This window comes from Camelus dromedarius, chromosome 3 (assembly GCF_036321535.1).
Source record: "Camelus dromedarius isolate mCamDro1 chromosome 3, mCamDro1.pat, whole genome shotgun sequence".
NCBI classification, from domain to species: Eukaryota; Metazoa; Chordata; class Mammalia; order Artiodactyla; family Camelidae; genus Camelus; species Camelus dromedarius.
The window spans coordinates 42,362,314-42,377,221 of NC_087438.1; the positions used below are offsets into that span (position 1 = coordinate 42,362,314).

At 36.3% G+C, this 14,908-nt stretch overlaps 1 long non-coding RNA gene across 1 annotated transcript in view; it reads right to left on the reverse strand.

The window, feature by feature from the left end:
- The window catches only part of LOC135319696 (uncharacterized), a 300,679-nt gene extending 287,659 nt beyond the window's left edge, over positions 1-13,020 (reverse strand). Inside the window, exon 1 of the long non-coding RNA XR_010378525.1 lies at positions 12,953-13,020. This is a non-coding gene — a long non-coding RNA (uncharacterized LOC135319696). The remainder of the gene's footprint in view (positions 1-12,952) is intronic.
- Positions 13,021-14,908: the final 1,888 nt, after the last annotated feature.

Consider the following 14,908-nt stretch of genomic DNA (forward strand, 5'->3'; position numbering starts at 1 on the left):
TTGACTCATCAGTAAGCCCCAATTCTTCTATCAACTTGTATTCTGTATTCTTGTATTCTGACTGAAATCCCCAGTTTCCTGGTCCAAGAAGGCACATGTCATTATTATGACCCTGGTAATTACCTTTCCTAAAGGAATACTTCCACTTCCAGATGTAAATCACAGGCCCAGGAGTCTCAGTTTGGACCCAGAACAAGGCACAGAATATGAGTAATATTTCTTGCTTCAACCTAGGGCCTATAAATATAGACCAGAAAATAATCTTTCCAGGGGCATAGCTGATGTCTGGATAGTTTCTGTCTCTGCTGAGTTAGTAAGTAGCGGGGAAAAGTCTTCCCTGAAGACTCAGAAGCAGACTATTACTTTGCATTGGCTCCGTATTCACTCCCACACCATCTTCATGTGTCAGAGAACCCAAAGCTGATGCTTAACATTACAAAGTAGTTCTGAAAACTAGGCCTTTGAAAAAAGTTAGTTCTGGGCTCATAACCAGTGTCTCAGTTTGGGTTCCCCTGAAATAGACCCTGAGATAAGTATTTGAGTGAGTAGGGCAGTGAGTAGGTGAGGCAGGAAAAGGAAGGCAGCCAGTAAGTGTGCCTTATCAAGTGAATTTCCCCTGAGGATGAGTGGACTTTATTCTCACTAGGGAAATCTGGGGGCTAATATAGAACACATCAGAACTATCCTACCCAAGAGGCAAGGGAGCTGCGGTGTTTATATAGAAGCTCCTATAGGTCATTTGTCAAGGTAGGGAGCATTGATCTGTGCACACTTCCGTCTTGCTGTACACATGGTAAGAGTAAGTGGCCAGAGAAAACTCTTATGCAAAGAAATATAGATTCTGGCTGATGAAAGTTGGTCCTGCATGCACAGAACTGGTAAGGCTTGAGAGAATGTTGGCAGGGCACCAAGAGGATCTGCTGTAATCCTGGAGGGACTGGCAGTGTCATCCATGAAATTTCAGTTAGACTGCATGGTATTATCAAGGTCAGGCCACACCAAACATGAGATCTCAGTTCAAAATTAGCAAATACACAGGAAAACAAGTCAGTATGCGTTTCATTAAAAAATAAATAACATAATTTGACTCCTAAGAATGTCAGGTGATAGAATTATATACATCACAAAGTCTATGTGTAAAATGATTACATTAAACATGAATCAGAAGCATGAGAAGACCAAAAAAAAAAAAACAGGATTTGAGGGAAAATGATCATTGAAGTTAAAAATTCAACAGACTGAATGAATAGCAGATTAGATAAAACTGGAGAAATAATACACTAGAATACAGAGCTAAAGAAGTTATTTAAATGGGAAACAAAAGGATAAAGATTTTTAAAATATAATACAGTATTTTTATTTTTATTTAAAAAAATATTTATTTTTAAAGATTCTCTAAAGAGTATGGGAAAAAAATATGGTAGAGCAGTTAAAAAAGTAGAGAATAAAGTGAAATGGTACATTAGATGTCTAAAAGGTGCTCCAGAAGCAACAAATAAAGACAATTCAGGGGAGAGGAAAGTCAGTATTTTAAAAGATAATAGCTTAGAATTATTTAGATTTATTAAAGAATCCAATCCTCAGATTCAGAGAGCCTGGCAAATCCCAAATATAACTTCTCGTGGTGATACTGTCCTTTGAAACAGCCCTTAGTAAAGTCATCAGTAACCTTCACATTGTTATTTTGTTAAACCTTAGTGGGAAGTTTTATTTCTAATCTTTCTTGACCTATAAGCCATATTTGCTCCAGTTGACACTGTCTCATCCTTGATATGTTTTATTTACATGGCACACTGCCCTCATTTGACATTTTTCTATCTCATGGGTCTCTTCTCAGTCTCCTTTGCTGATTTCTCACATGTGTCACAATCCCTTCATGTTAAAATGTCCTTGGCTCTCTTCTCTTTCATATCTACACTCTATCAATTACTAATCTCATCTAAACTCATGGCTTTAAGTATTATGTATATGACAGCAGTTTCCAAATGTGTATCTATAGTCCAGACCATTCTTTCATAAATCCAGACTCATACATATAATGTGCTACCCACTATCTCCAATTGGATGGCTTCCAACACCCAAGACTCAACATGTTCTAAACTGAATTTTTTACATTTCCCCTCCAAAAATCCTCCACCTACAAGTTTCATATCTCAGTTAATAACAACCCTACTCTTCCAGTTGCTTTGGAATCACCCTTAACATCTCTCCCACAGCTCAATAAATCTCACTGGCTCTACATTCAAAATATATTCATACTGATCCTCTTCTTACCACTACCAAAGCTACGTGCCTGGCCTGAACCCCAAATCCCTTGTCTAAACAACTGCAAGATACTTTGTGTTAAACTGCATTATTAACCCCAGTTCTTTACTCCTTTAGCCATGCCCTTTTCCACCATATAATTTTGCAGATCATTAAAAACAAAAGTAGAATTTACTTCCCTGTCCCTTGACTTTGGGTATGGTCATATGACTTGCTCTGCCTAATGGAATTTTAGAAAAAGTGACAAAGGATTCCCACTGTACTTGTACAGTAAGGATAACCCTCTTGCACCTGTGACATTATAATATACCTAGCTGGTTTGCCGATCCCAAGAGGAAGATGACAAACATGTGGAGCTCAGTGACCCCAGTCAAGTCCAGCTTAAACTGGCAAATCCCTTAGGCAAAACCACAAGCAAGTCACAACTGTATGAGATCAGTTAAGATCTACAGAGACACTAAGCCACCCCCAGATGTGTAAGATACAAATGTTCACTATTGTGTGCTATGGAAATTTTGTGATTTTATTATTACAGGAAGCACAGATTGATACAGTCTCCTAACAGGTCTCCTAACTTTTCCCCTTGACTCCTAAAATCTTGCATCAACACACCAGCCAAAAAGGTCTTTTTTTTTTCTTTTTAATTATTCTGTTTTTCCTATGTTTGTGTTATATTGGTTTCCCATAGCATATTGGCAATGTTGAAAACAAAAACTACAGACATAAAAGTGTACTTATTTTAACATTTTATCCACATGTCATACTGTATCTTTGGCTAGTTTTGACCATGGGAACAAACCTAAGCAACTGATAATATGGAAGCCAGGTAATTGGTTCTGTTCCCCACCCCCTAACATAAGAGATGTCGATCAAAGAACCCTTGAACTGGGTGAGAATCAAAGCTGAGTCCCATGTTTCTTTATATAGGCTAATCAGTGTTTTGTGTGTTGCAAAACTGAAAACAAAACAATTTCCTACACAGCCTGCTGATGTCTGAGTTTTACATTTATAAACTCTCTTCAGAAATTCATAAAAAGGCCTCAGTTTTTAAAAAATAACCTTTAAGTTTACATATTAATAATCACGTGGATTTTAAAAGATTTACTTTCAACTATATTTGAAAACAAATTAACTTTCAACTTATTAAAATGACTTCACTCAGTTAATAAAAACTGAAATATCTACGTATCCTTTTGAAAATTCAGATTAGATATCTAACACACACCAAAATGCCTAAGGTTAATATTAACAATCATCAAATTATAATAATGTGTTAAAAAATTAGGAGGTAAAACATTATATAATAAAGAATTTATAAAATTATATCAAGAAGCAATACACTGCTTCCTCTTTTATATTTTACCTTTTTTTTTTGTAAATAAACTTGTATTTTTTTATATGTGTAATATGCCAACACAGATAGCAGAGACTTAACTCGGTTGCTCAGTTGAGTCAAAAAAAAAACCAATGGACATTTAAAACAACAGACTCATGATTAAGGCCATAATTAAAAAGCTGGAGAATGTGTTCAGTAATTTTTAAATGCTATTAAATACCTTTGTCCTAAATGGCAAAACCCACTGCTTATAATGTTTAGCTATTTGTTTGTCTGTTTATGTTTTCATATTTTCTTGTCTTTCCTTATTTGTCTCCTTTGGGCAAAATTAACCACTGAACACAAAGATAATCACTTCTAGCATCTCTTTCATGGTTTCTGACCATGGTTACAAATTCTTTGTTTCTGCTTGCCAGAAATAGATCTGTTTCACCATGAACCTCTGCCTTGCAAGATTTCACTGCTCATTTATAAGATGGTCTGATGCAGAACCACTCTCTAGGGAAGCTACCCAGATGAAACAGTCACATCCAAGTAACTCCAGTCTGAATTTTCTGGGAAAAGATCAAAAGCAGGTGTGCAAGGTCAAGGTAATCCAAATTTGTACATGCTAAGGAAGGCCACTGCATTTGGTATTGTCTAACTTTTGCAATTATAATTTTAGTTGATTCTCAACTGCCTACATTAGAATGACTTGGGGTTCTTTGCATTCAAAATGGAGATTCCTAGGAGCCATGACAAATTTCCTGAAGCAAAAATGTCAGGGTGGAGATTGTGAATATGTATTTGGGGGGAAAAAAAGGTTACCAGTTGATTGGTGCTCACAATCTCTCATTTGAAAGATGTCAGGGAAAACTGACATGCTATTTAATAAGGAGGCCCAGAGGAGATAGCCAGGGGAAGATCTGTATCTGAACCAAAATAAACCCTCAAGAATTGCTGTAACTTGCAAATCAAGCACAAAGAGGAGATGATGCTCTTTGCTATGGTGTGTAAAAGAAAAATAGAAAGTTTGACCAGAAACCCTCCAGCTGTGGCTATCCCTTAGCAACTGCCTCCAGAATTGCATTTATACTTTTGTTCATGTTCCAGTAAAAATACAATCTATTTGATATGGCTTCCTATTTTCTACATTCTTGGCTGGCTTACTCGGGCTAACATTTTTTTCAATTGCATAATTCAAGCATGTGACATAAAATTATAAACTTGCATTGGCAACCAGCAAAAAGCAGACATTGCATAAAATAAACATAAAACCAATGAAGCAAATACTACAGAGCATGGATTAACTCTCCTATCCCAACTCCAAGCAGCTTAGCCTGTGTTTGCTGATTTTTTCTTTATTTCTCTTTTTGGTACATCAATAAACACTAAAAATTTGACAATACCCTTTATCTTTGAAATCAAATTTCTTTGGCTTTTGTGTACTAATCTGAAGCTTCACCTTTAAAATGAGCACTGAGAGTCAATAAATAGCTACTGAACTGTGCCCAGTGGGAGAGACAGAGCTGGGGCTGATGGCTCTCATTGTCTGTCACTCACTCCAGGGCTCATTTGAATGCCTATGACACAGAATTTGAGTGTGCAAAATAGTAATGTTGTTTTTCAGACCACAGACTCAATCCTTTTAATCCAGACTTCTGAAAGACAGTCCCTATAAGAAGCCCTACTAAAAAAAAGAGAAAAACAAAAAAAAGAAAGAAAAAAGAGAGAGAGAGAAAATGGAATCCTACCTCATTCTATGTCTAACAGACATAAACAAAAACACAAAGGCACCCATTTCACACCCCACTTCCAAGATGGATTCCAATATTTTATCTCCAAAATACATAACTAAAGTAAAAGATGAATAAAAACATGTAGATTAAAAATATATTTAAATACATGAAAGTATTTACCAGATAACTAAATATTCAATTTTAAAGTGGCCCAGCCATTGCTCTAGGGGATCAAAGGCAGAGTAACTTTGGCAGAAGATGATAAAAAAAAATATTGTCACCACGTGTGTGACCTATGCCAGCCAATTCTCATGTTTTCTTCTGTAAAATGGGAATAATCGTGAAAATTACTTGATCTGCTGTGTAAGATGATATTAGTGAGACTAAACAGCAATAACATTTTTTAGTGCTTAACAAATTCAAACAAGAAGGAAGCAGCATTGTTGAATATAGTGAAGAGAGACAGAAGTAGGTATAAGGGGGAAAACAGACAAGATTAGCAGAAGCACAGAATGACTTTAGTGATTTTCTTCATTGTCATATGTAAAATTGAATTTTATTATGTGAATCAGTATTTTAACATACTTCTTAAATTTTCAGAACTATCCATTTGATACTTTTTAAATAGGAGTGGGGAATTGTGCAAAAGAAGAAGTAAGAGGAGCAAGAGGATGAGAAAAGAGAGGAAAGAAAAATAACCATTGCATCTAACTAATTTGAGATTCTCTGAAAACAGAGGGATATACATAATTCCTGATTTAAAGACCCTGAAATAATCTTCCACTGTCAGAACTTCAAACATCTCTTCCCACTCAGTAGTCTCCAAAAACTCTAAGAATCATTGCCTTCAAAATAGAATGTACACTTTTTTAGGTAGGGACTGAGTTTTGGACATCGTTGTTTTTCTAGACATAGGACAATGCCTGGCGCATAGTGGACACCAGTAATAGTTAAATAGTAAATTAATTTGTTAATTCAGCCAACATTTATTAAGCATCTGCTATATGGAAGTCATGCTTTAGGATATCAATGTTAAATAAATTTCCAACCATGAGTGGTAACTTGCACTTTCTCTATTGTCCCAAGTGTGTTTGATGGCTATCTCTTGATACCCTATGTAGATGAACCACCTACAGACCTTATTACATCACAGGCTGAACATAAAGTCTTCTTGCTAATTACTTTGTGTTCATGAAATCCTGCTATTATTGCTGTTGTGTAGCCATCTGCTATCTCTCCCATTCCGCCCCCCTCTAATCTAGATGCTGGTTCATGCATCCAGGTGATAATTACATAAAAAACTGAGATGAATCACAGTTTGAAAGGTGGGAACTATTTTCTTTCTGCTTTTCTATACTTCAACTGTAGCTCTTTAAAAAACACTGAACAATTGTTTCTTTCCTCTATAAAGTTCAGCTTAGTGCCTAAATCATTGACCAGTTTTCAATCTATTGCCTCTTAGCTCCAACTCTACTCTTTGTTAGCTCCTTTAATACTAGAATGTTTATCCTGTTGACCTAAAACAAAGGGACTGCCAGATACTTCTCCAGCAAAGATGGGTTTACTTTTACTCAGAATCAGCAGGGAATTGCAAATCAGAGTCTACAACAATGGCAAGCCACGCGCAGGTCCTCACAGGGCATGGGAAAGATAACACTTTTATAGAGGGGGAAAAAGAAGTTGGGAGGACTGTAGTGAACAAAGAGTCCACAGCTTTTCATTGGCTGAGTGCTTGCCAGGAAAGTAGAGGTGTCTTGCTTTTTCCTGTTGGTCTCTTCTGTCATTGCAGGGCAATGACAGAGGTTTGGCTGCTACTGGTCTCTTTAAAAGAAGCATTCTCTGTAGAAATGTCAACAAGACAATTTTCCTTAGCTTCCAGAGAGTCAAGTTTAGAATGCCTCAGAATCTTAATAATAGTTAAAGTGGCAGGGAAAAGTACTGGACCCAATAACACTGAACATAGGGCCATTTTTTATTTTATTTCTACTGGAATTAAGAAAGCCATGTTGCTTCCACAACATTCTAAAATCACGAACTACTCCAAAAGCATATCTGCTACAAGTATAAAAAAATTGCAGTTGTGTTCTTAGCTAAAGTGTAAACCCATGTAACAGTGCCTGATTCAGCCTCTTGGGTTGAAGTACCCATAGGTAAAGATGCTGATTCAATGACATCAAAAGGAGTTGCAATAGTATACCCGGCACAATATGTGCCACTGTCACCTGTTAAATAAGAACTACCAGAAAACCATGAGAAGGCAGTGTTGCCCAGGGGAATTTCCTGTAGAGCATCACGAAGAATCAGGAGGTGATCTGTCAGCATTAAGCAGAGGGACTCTGTCCATGATAGACATAAGAAGAGCAGCAAAGTTAAGGTTATTACAACACAAGCATGTGGCTTTCCATTGGTGTAGGCATTTCTTTCTTGTTCATACATAAAAAAGAAAAAGGGAATCTGATGTTTGGGATACCCAAGGGCAGGTGGGTCCATCACACTTTCCTTTAAGGCTTTAAGAGCTATGTTGTTCCATAAAATTGAGGCGGAATTGTTGTTGTTCAGTAAAACAGACATTTGGCCATAACACAAACATTTGGAATCCAATTTCAGCAATAACCAAACTGAGTAGCCTGAGAAAACCTTACAGTTGGCACTTAGTTTAGGATTTGGGGAGCAATAAACAACACTGTTATCCCCGAACACGCTGCTGCTCCTAATCCTCAAATGTTACTAACACGCATTTGCACTGGAAGCCATTTCTTTACTGTAACTGATTTATGCAGCACATTCTTTAGTATTTCAGTTGATGAAACTAGACAATACCTTTTTGCCTTCACTTTGTAAGAAAAAAAATTCACCTGGACAGTAATGCCTCAGGGTTTTACCGAGAGGCCTTACTTCTCACAAATCATGAAGGCTGATCTGGGTGATAGAAAGTTCCCAGGGCTTTTAGTTTGTTGCAATATGTGGATGATTTGCTTCTATGCTTTCTTCTCAAGCCTCCTCACAGGAAGACAACATCCACTTGGTCAAGCTTTTATCCTTAAAGGGACATAAGATTGTCAAAGATTGTCAAAGATTGTAAAATTTTTACCAGGTTTGATATTTAGGGCTTTTGATATTAGAACAAAGGCTACACTTAGATCCAGTAAACTTCATGATGTCCTAAATGATTCCCTCTTAGTTATAAGTAGATAGATAGATAGATCATTAATAGATAAATAGGCAGATACAGAGATAGATACATAGATACATAGATAAAGAGAAAATCCTAATAATTTTCTATACTAAACTTTTCCTGTTCAAATTACAATGTAGTTTCTGTCTCCCGATGGGATCCTGACTGAGACAGCATTAAAAGCACAGTACAAGAAGATTAGTAGCTGAAGAAGGTTTCTACTTCCTAGGGATTAAAAACAAAAGTCATTAATGTACCTCAGAAGTAGAAATATATGAATAATATAGAAAGTATGACATTGTCATTCTTTGAATGAAAGAATTATTATCTTATTTATCCATAAATAAAACTTAAAATAAGAATGTTTTTCAAAGTTTTAGTTATTTGTTTCCATCCATGATGTCAGTAGTTCTTTCCCAAACACAAATGTTCAAAGAATTTTCCTGAGTCAGCTTTCTGTAAGACAGTTCCTAGAAGACATGCACATTATGCAATGTTTTACGCATCATGCATATTTTATGGATTTTTCTCCTTTTACACAGTCCCTAAACACATTTAATAAAAATTTTGTTAAATGTATTAAGTAGCCACAAAAACCAACCACTGTACCACTTAAAGAGCTACCACCTCATTATTAAATAACTTCAAAATGATCTGTTAATTACACTAAACCAAAGGGAACCACAAGAGGGCTTTAGAGTAAGCTTTGAATTTCTAAATGTAAGCAAAGCCACCCAAGAAAGTTTTTTGCTTGGTTTAGTTTATTGTGATAAAATAATAAATTTTATCACAACAAATATTCTGGTAATATTTACTAATATTAGAGGCTTCCATTATTCAACTCTCTTATATATCAATGAGATTGATAGAGTAGGCTCTTGAATCATTGAGTTACACGGGCTTTGACAGAAAAATATCTATACTGTCAGTCTTGATGCAACAGCCACTAACAATGTTACATAACCATATAGTTTAACATAGGATCCCCCAATATCTTCAGATTTCTATTCGTTCTTTCAACAAATGATACTAGTTCCAAAGAAAATGAAATGGACAGTAACACTGCCCTCAAGAAGCCAGGAAAATGAGGAAGGCCATCATATCATTTGAGTTCAGTCTTGAAGATAAGCACAGGCTTGCAGAGAAGGAAAACCATTGGAAATTACTCTGAGAAATGTAATAGGGACGGACTGACAGATTGATAACCAGTTTTGAGGTCCATGGTGAGGTTCTCTACCCAAAATTTGTAACATAATTGTCATGAAAGCAGAAAAAATTAACCTACTAGAGTCATTTGAGATTGGGCGTGGGGGCCAAGGCAGGAATAGTAAAAGCTGAAGTAAATAATGGATTCTAGGACATGAGAGCAATGTGAAAATTACAAACAAAGATGAGATCCTGCCTAAGGAGAGACAGAGACAGTGCCCAGAGAAAATGTCTTGATCAGAAAAACATGGACTGATGTAGGAGTAAAAGAAAAAAGCAGGTTCACATAGTGAGAGATAGTTGGAATTAAGGAGGTTTTCAACAGGGAGAGAGGACCGTGAGAGTTGGAAATCTGAGAAATCAAGCAATGCTGAGTCATGACAAGGACCAAGATGTTTTTACTTCATGTTTCCACTGCTTCAGTGAGACAGGGAGAAGGACAGGGTTTGCAGGGAGACAACCCGCCAGGCAACTATTCTACTTTACCTTACCTGATAGATCCAGCATATGATCCCAATCTATCAATAACCCATGGGTTAGAGACAGTAAAGAGGGTTGAGTTTAGGATTAGGCCACAATAGCATGAATGTGATTTAGAATATTTAATGTCGGTCTGAGAAAAAAAATCCCATAGAAGAATTAAAATAAGAGGTATACCTCTCTCTTCAGAAATTCTTTTCGTTACTTCAAAACAGGACCAGTAGAACAGAGAGCACACCTTCAAGCAAAACCACATGTGACTCTGTGGTACAGGTCCATCTAATAGCTTACTAACTTCGTCTTCAGTTGTTTCACAGAGAAATATATTTTCCTCCCCAACTAGATCATATGCTCTCCAAAGAAAGTGGCCATATTCTCCTTCTCCTTCTGCCCGTGGCACCTACTCAGTATAACACTATGGAAGGCATTATGAAGCAGTGAAAAGAAAAATGCCTCAGAAGGCAGAGAATTCTGAAGTCAAACCTCTATATGTTTACTTGCCACGTGACCCGAGAAAAGTTACTTCTCCTTCCGAAACTTCAATCTTTTCATCCAACTAAATGCTGATAATAATAATTGTGCAATGGGTCCTGTGAACATTTAGTGAAATAAGCACCACACCCAGTTCCAAGGACACAGTAAAAACTTATAAATGGTTGTTAGTACTGTTTTTACCATGCACATACACTGGGCTTAATAAAGACTTCTTGAATGAATATAGTTCAACATAAGCACCAGCTTTACAATGTGATGAAATGGATATCTCACAGAGAAACATCCAGAGTACCTGGGAAGGATTTTTTTTTTTTTTTGTCTCAAAGTCTTGGAATGTTTCTAAGTGGAATCGTAGAAATAGATGATCACTATGACCAGTTTCACTGTAGAACAAGGCAGGGAAGATCTCCCAGATCACAAGATCTGGGGATTCTGCAGCAGCATTCCGTCTTACAATGGGGTAGCTCAGTCAATTTTAGAACTAGGCTATGAGTGAGCACTGCCATTTGAATAGACCAGGCAGATGAGTTGTTGGCCACAGCAAGCTCTCTCTCCTTCCCTCATCCCAGAAGTGCTCACACTTCTATCCAGCTTGTCTCACTATGTTTTCCAAACATTACTCATCCTTGCTTCCTGCCATTCTGAAATTATAAATTCTCATGAACAAGGGGGTCCTTGGACAGACGAAGAAAAGCAGGAAACTCTGAACTGATTAAAAAAAAAACACATTCTGAGTTGACAAGTGTCCTGGAGGCAGACAAAAAACGGTGGGACATAACAGGAATCTCTACCATCCGAATGTAACCTTTTGCTCATTATGACCTCATCCCACTTCTCTGTCAAGACTAAATAAGAACAAAAAATCCATTCTTCACCCTGGGAAGGTGGTGCTGAAACGAAGATTAGGAAAGATGACTCCAAACCCCTCCCTGCCAATGAACATTCTGCCAACTCATTTTTACACCCCATACGGCTTGCCAAAGAAACTCGAGGCAGCCTCCCACCTGAGTGCCTGCCCTTCCCTTGAGCACACTACCTATCACTTAATAAATCATTGCTTTGCTTTCTTGACCTTTGTGTCTTATTTCTGAATTCTTTCTGTGGTGAGACAAGAATCTGCTCTCTGACAACAATTACCATATTCTGAGTAGTTTCAGGGTAAATTATTATAAAATAATCAGTATTGAGGCATTGTACTAAACTGATGACAGTTGGACTTGAAACTTAAAAACACCTAGTAAACAGAATAATTCTACAACTAGTATACCTCTGTGGATGTACGTCTGTGTGTATTATTAAGAAAGAAACAGGTAAAGGAAAGGAAATAAATATTTACTTGCCTACCACTTAACAATTTACTTGCCAGTATTACAAGTACTACTTGGAAGAGGAAGAGCAGATTAACCTGCTTTCTATGGATATTAAAAAAGAAAAACTCATCAGAGTACATCTATTATGGAAAACAAACTTAACTTTACAGAATGTGGAATCTCAAAAACAAAGCAGTGGTCACAGCAAGTGTGGAAAGGGAAATGTCCTACTGAGCCACTTAGTGTTTAAAATGGTCCAGACAGCAACAAAATATGGGAATGTGAGTCTAAAATCAGAAATTAAACATTCTATCTAAAACTAAATATTTTTACTTGAGATAGAAATGGCCCACTTTTATTGTAAATGAGGAAATAAATATTTAACTCAACAAAATAGCATCAGAATTTACCCTCCTGGGCAGGTTTTCACTTAGGCACAATCATCTTTCAATTTCTTAACACCATTTATTTATAACTTCTTGGTAATTACAAATGTACCTGACTTTCATGCAATAGATGTGTTCTTTTAAAAAAAACGCTGAATAACTTCAAAATTTATAAATTATATTTTACTTATATAATTTATACATTATATTGCAATGCCCCAAGAGGGTTTTCTACTACTTAAAGAGATCTTTCTAGAATGAAAAATCCTTTTGTAGAATAAAATAACAACAACAAAAAACCCAGATCTATCATTTGTATAAATCTTGTAGTTTGGAAGGTTTTAAGGCAAGTTGCTTCTACAATACTGCCAATTAGTAGAACAATTTAAAATATTCAGATATAATTGTAGTTCTGAAGTATTCTCTCTGAAATAACTCTCTATTAAATATATACAAAATGAAATGTGTAGGAAAGCAGAAATGATAAAAGGAATTTTTTTTAATCTAAAAAGGTAATGTATACGTGCAAACAGAAGTACTCATTGTGAACAGTCTTACAGGAACAGACAGGTTATACTCACTATGGTGCCTGAGACGCCACATACATTCCTTGACAGAAGGGCTCCACGGTGGCGCAAGCCATCCAGAGAAGGATGTCAGGATGTGCCCAGACCAAGAAGTCTAGAAAAAATATAAACATCATGAAAATTATTAAGGGATAAGGATGAATTCACTGTTTAGGTCTGTATCAAATTGGTTTGAATATTTTCAATTGATCATTCAAATCAGAAAAATAATGTAACTTAAAAAAAGTTAGTCAAGTGAGGCACTTGTCAACTTGAATTTTACAACTGAAAATGTTCTTTAAATAGAATGAGCATATACTTTTTTATCCAGATCAGTAGACTTTTCAGTGTGGAAATGATCACTGAAAAAATTAAAATTAAAGCACTTTTTAAATAGTTATTGATTGACTCAAAAATTTGTTTTATTATATTGGTAGACCTATACAACATTTTTATTCAAAAACTATTTTCAAAGAGATGCTTTCCAAAAATTAAAAAGAACACATTTTTATAGATTAAGGCAATATTTTAAAAACTTGTATCAATGATTTGAAAGTGGCTTTGAAATTCTTAGCTCATCACCTACTACAAAGGCAAGAAAAGGTGAGGAGAAAGACCAAGGGGATTGGACAGTTTGAAAGCTGTTGCAGAGTCTTCCATTTCCCTCCCTCTCCTAAGTAATTGGGGCTTCACGAGAACCATTCAGAAAGCTTGCCTGTAATCCCTGCAGTCTGAGACATTTCAGACTCATACTAGAAAAAGATAGAAGGCTAAAGAGACCATCATTATGTGCGGCAGCAGTAATCTGTAGGTATGCTGTGAAAGGACCATGCTCTCCAAGTTTGGGAGGCCAAAAGGCATTTGTGTTCCACCAACAAAGGGAATCTCCAGGGGAGTTACATAGAAAAGGAGCCCTCAGAAGAGTGGGATCCTATAGTGACAAAACCACAAAAGGGTCCCACGGGAAAGAAGCCTGCATTTGGACTACCATACACACAAAGCAAAAATATCTGATTGTTACCTCTAAACTTCACCCCCAGGACTGTCCCTGAAGAGGACTACAACTAGCACCTAGAAAGAGGATAGGAGACGGAGCAAGGGATAAAGGTCTACTCACTTTTCACTACAGCTTTTGAAACCTGAGTTAAAACAGAACTAAAGAATGCTTTTTAATTAAAAAATATTGAAGTTTTTGCTAATCAACCTGACTGGACTCTTTAATATTTGAAAGTGTCTAGAAAATCAATTAGATCTACCCAAAATTTCATTAGGCAGCTGGAAAGAGCAATTCTGCACAGTGGATTTAAGGATGAAGGAGACAGTACTAAGATAATCAACAACAACAATAATAATAAAGTTCCGTCTATCTTGTTCCATACTGAGTAATAGTCAATCAGCCAGTGACATATCTATGTTTATGGAGATATTTAAAACTTATTAATGGGGTATTTTTTTCCCCTAGATCTCTGTTTAAAATAACTTTCTCAGATTGGGGGACTTGTATCCCTGGCAGGTAGAGTGGTATGAAAGAGTACAAGCAGAGCCATAAGATTATGACTTTAGAACAAAGAAACTGTCATCCTTATGCAGGGTAGGATAGATTAGAAAAGACACTCAGCACATGCCAGAGCCAAGACGGTGACAGAAAAAAGGGTTGTGAACAAGACCGCAGAAATGATTCCGCGAAGCTCACCCAGCTAGAATATTCACCAGTTCTTTGGTAGAAAATGGTTGGAAATTTAGCATCAGAACCATATTATATATTATTACATTTTATGATATCTATAAATATGTCATTTAGGAACCTGTTACCCAGTGCTAATTCCTTAGTGTTTGCTCAGTCATTTTTATTTAATCTGTTTATTATCTATACAAGGTTGCAAACTAAAGAACTTTTTTGAATATTTTGATAAATAAAATGATATTAAAGTCAAGATCTTAGTGTCTACTGTGGGCAAAACAGATACTACA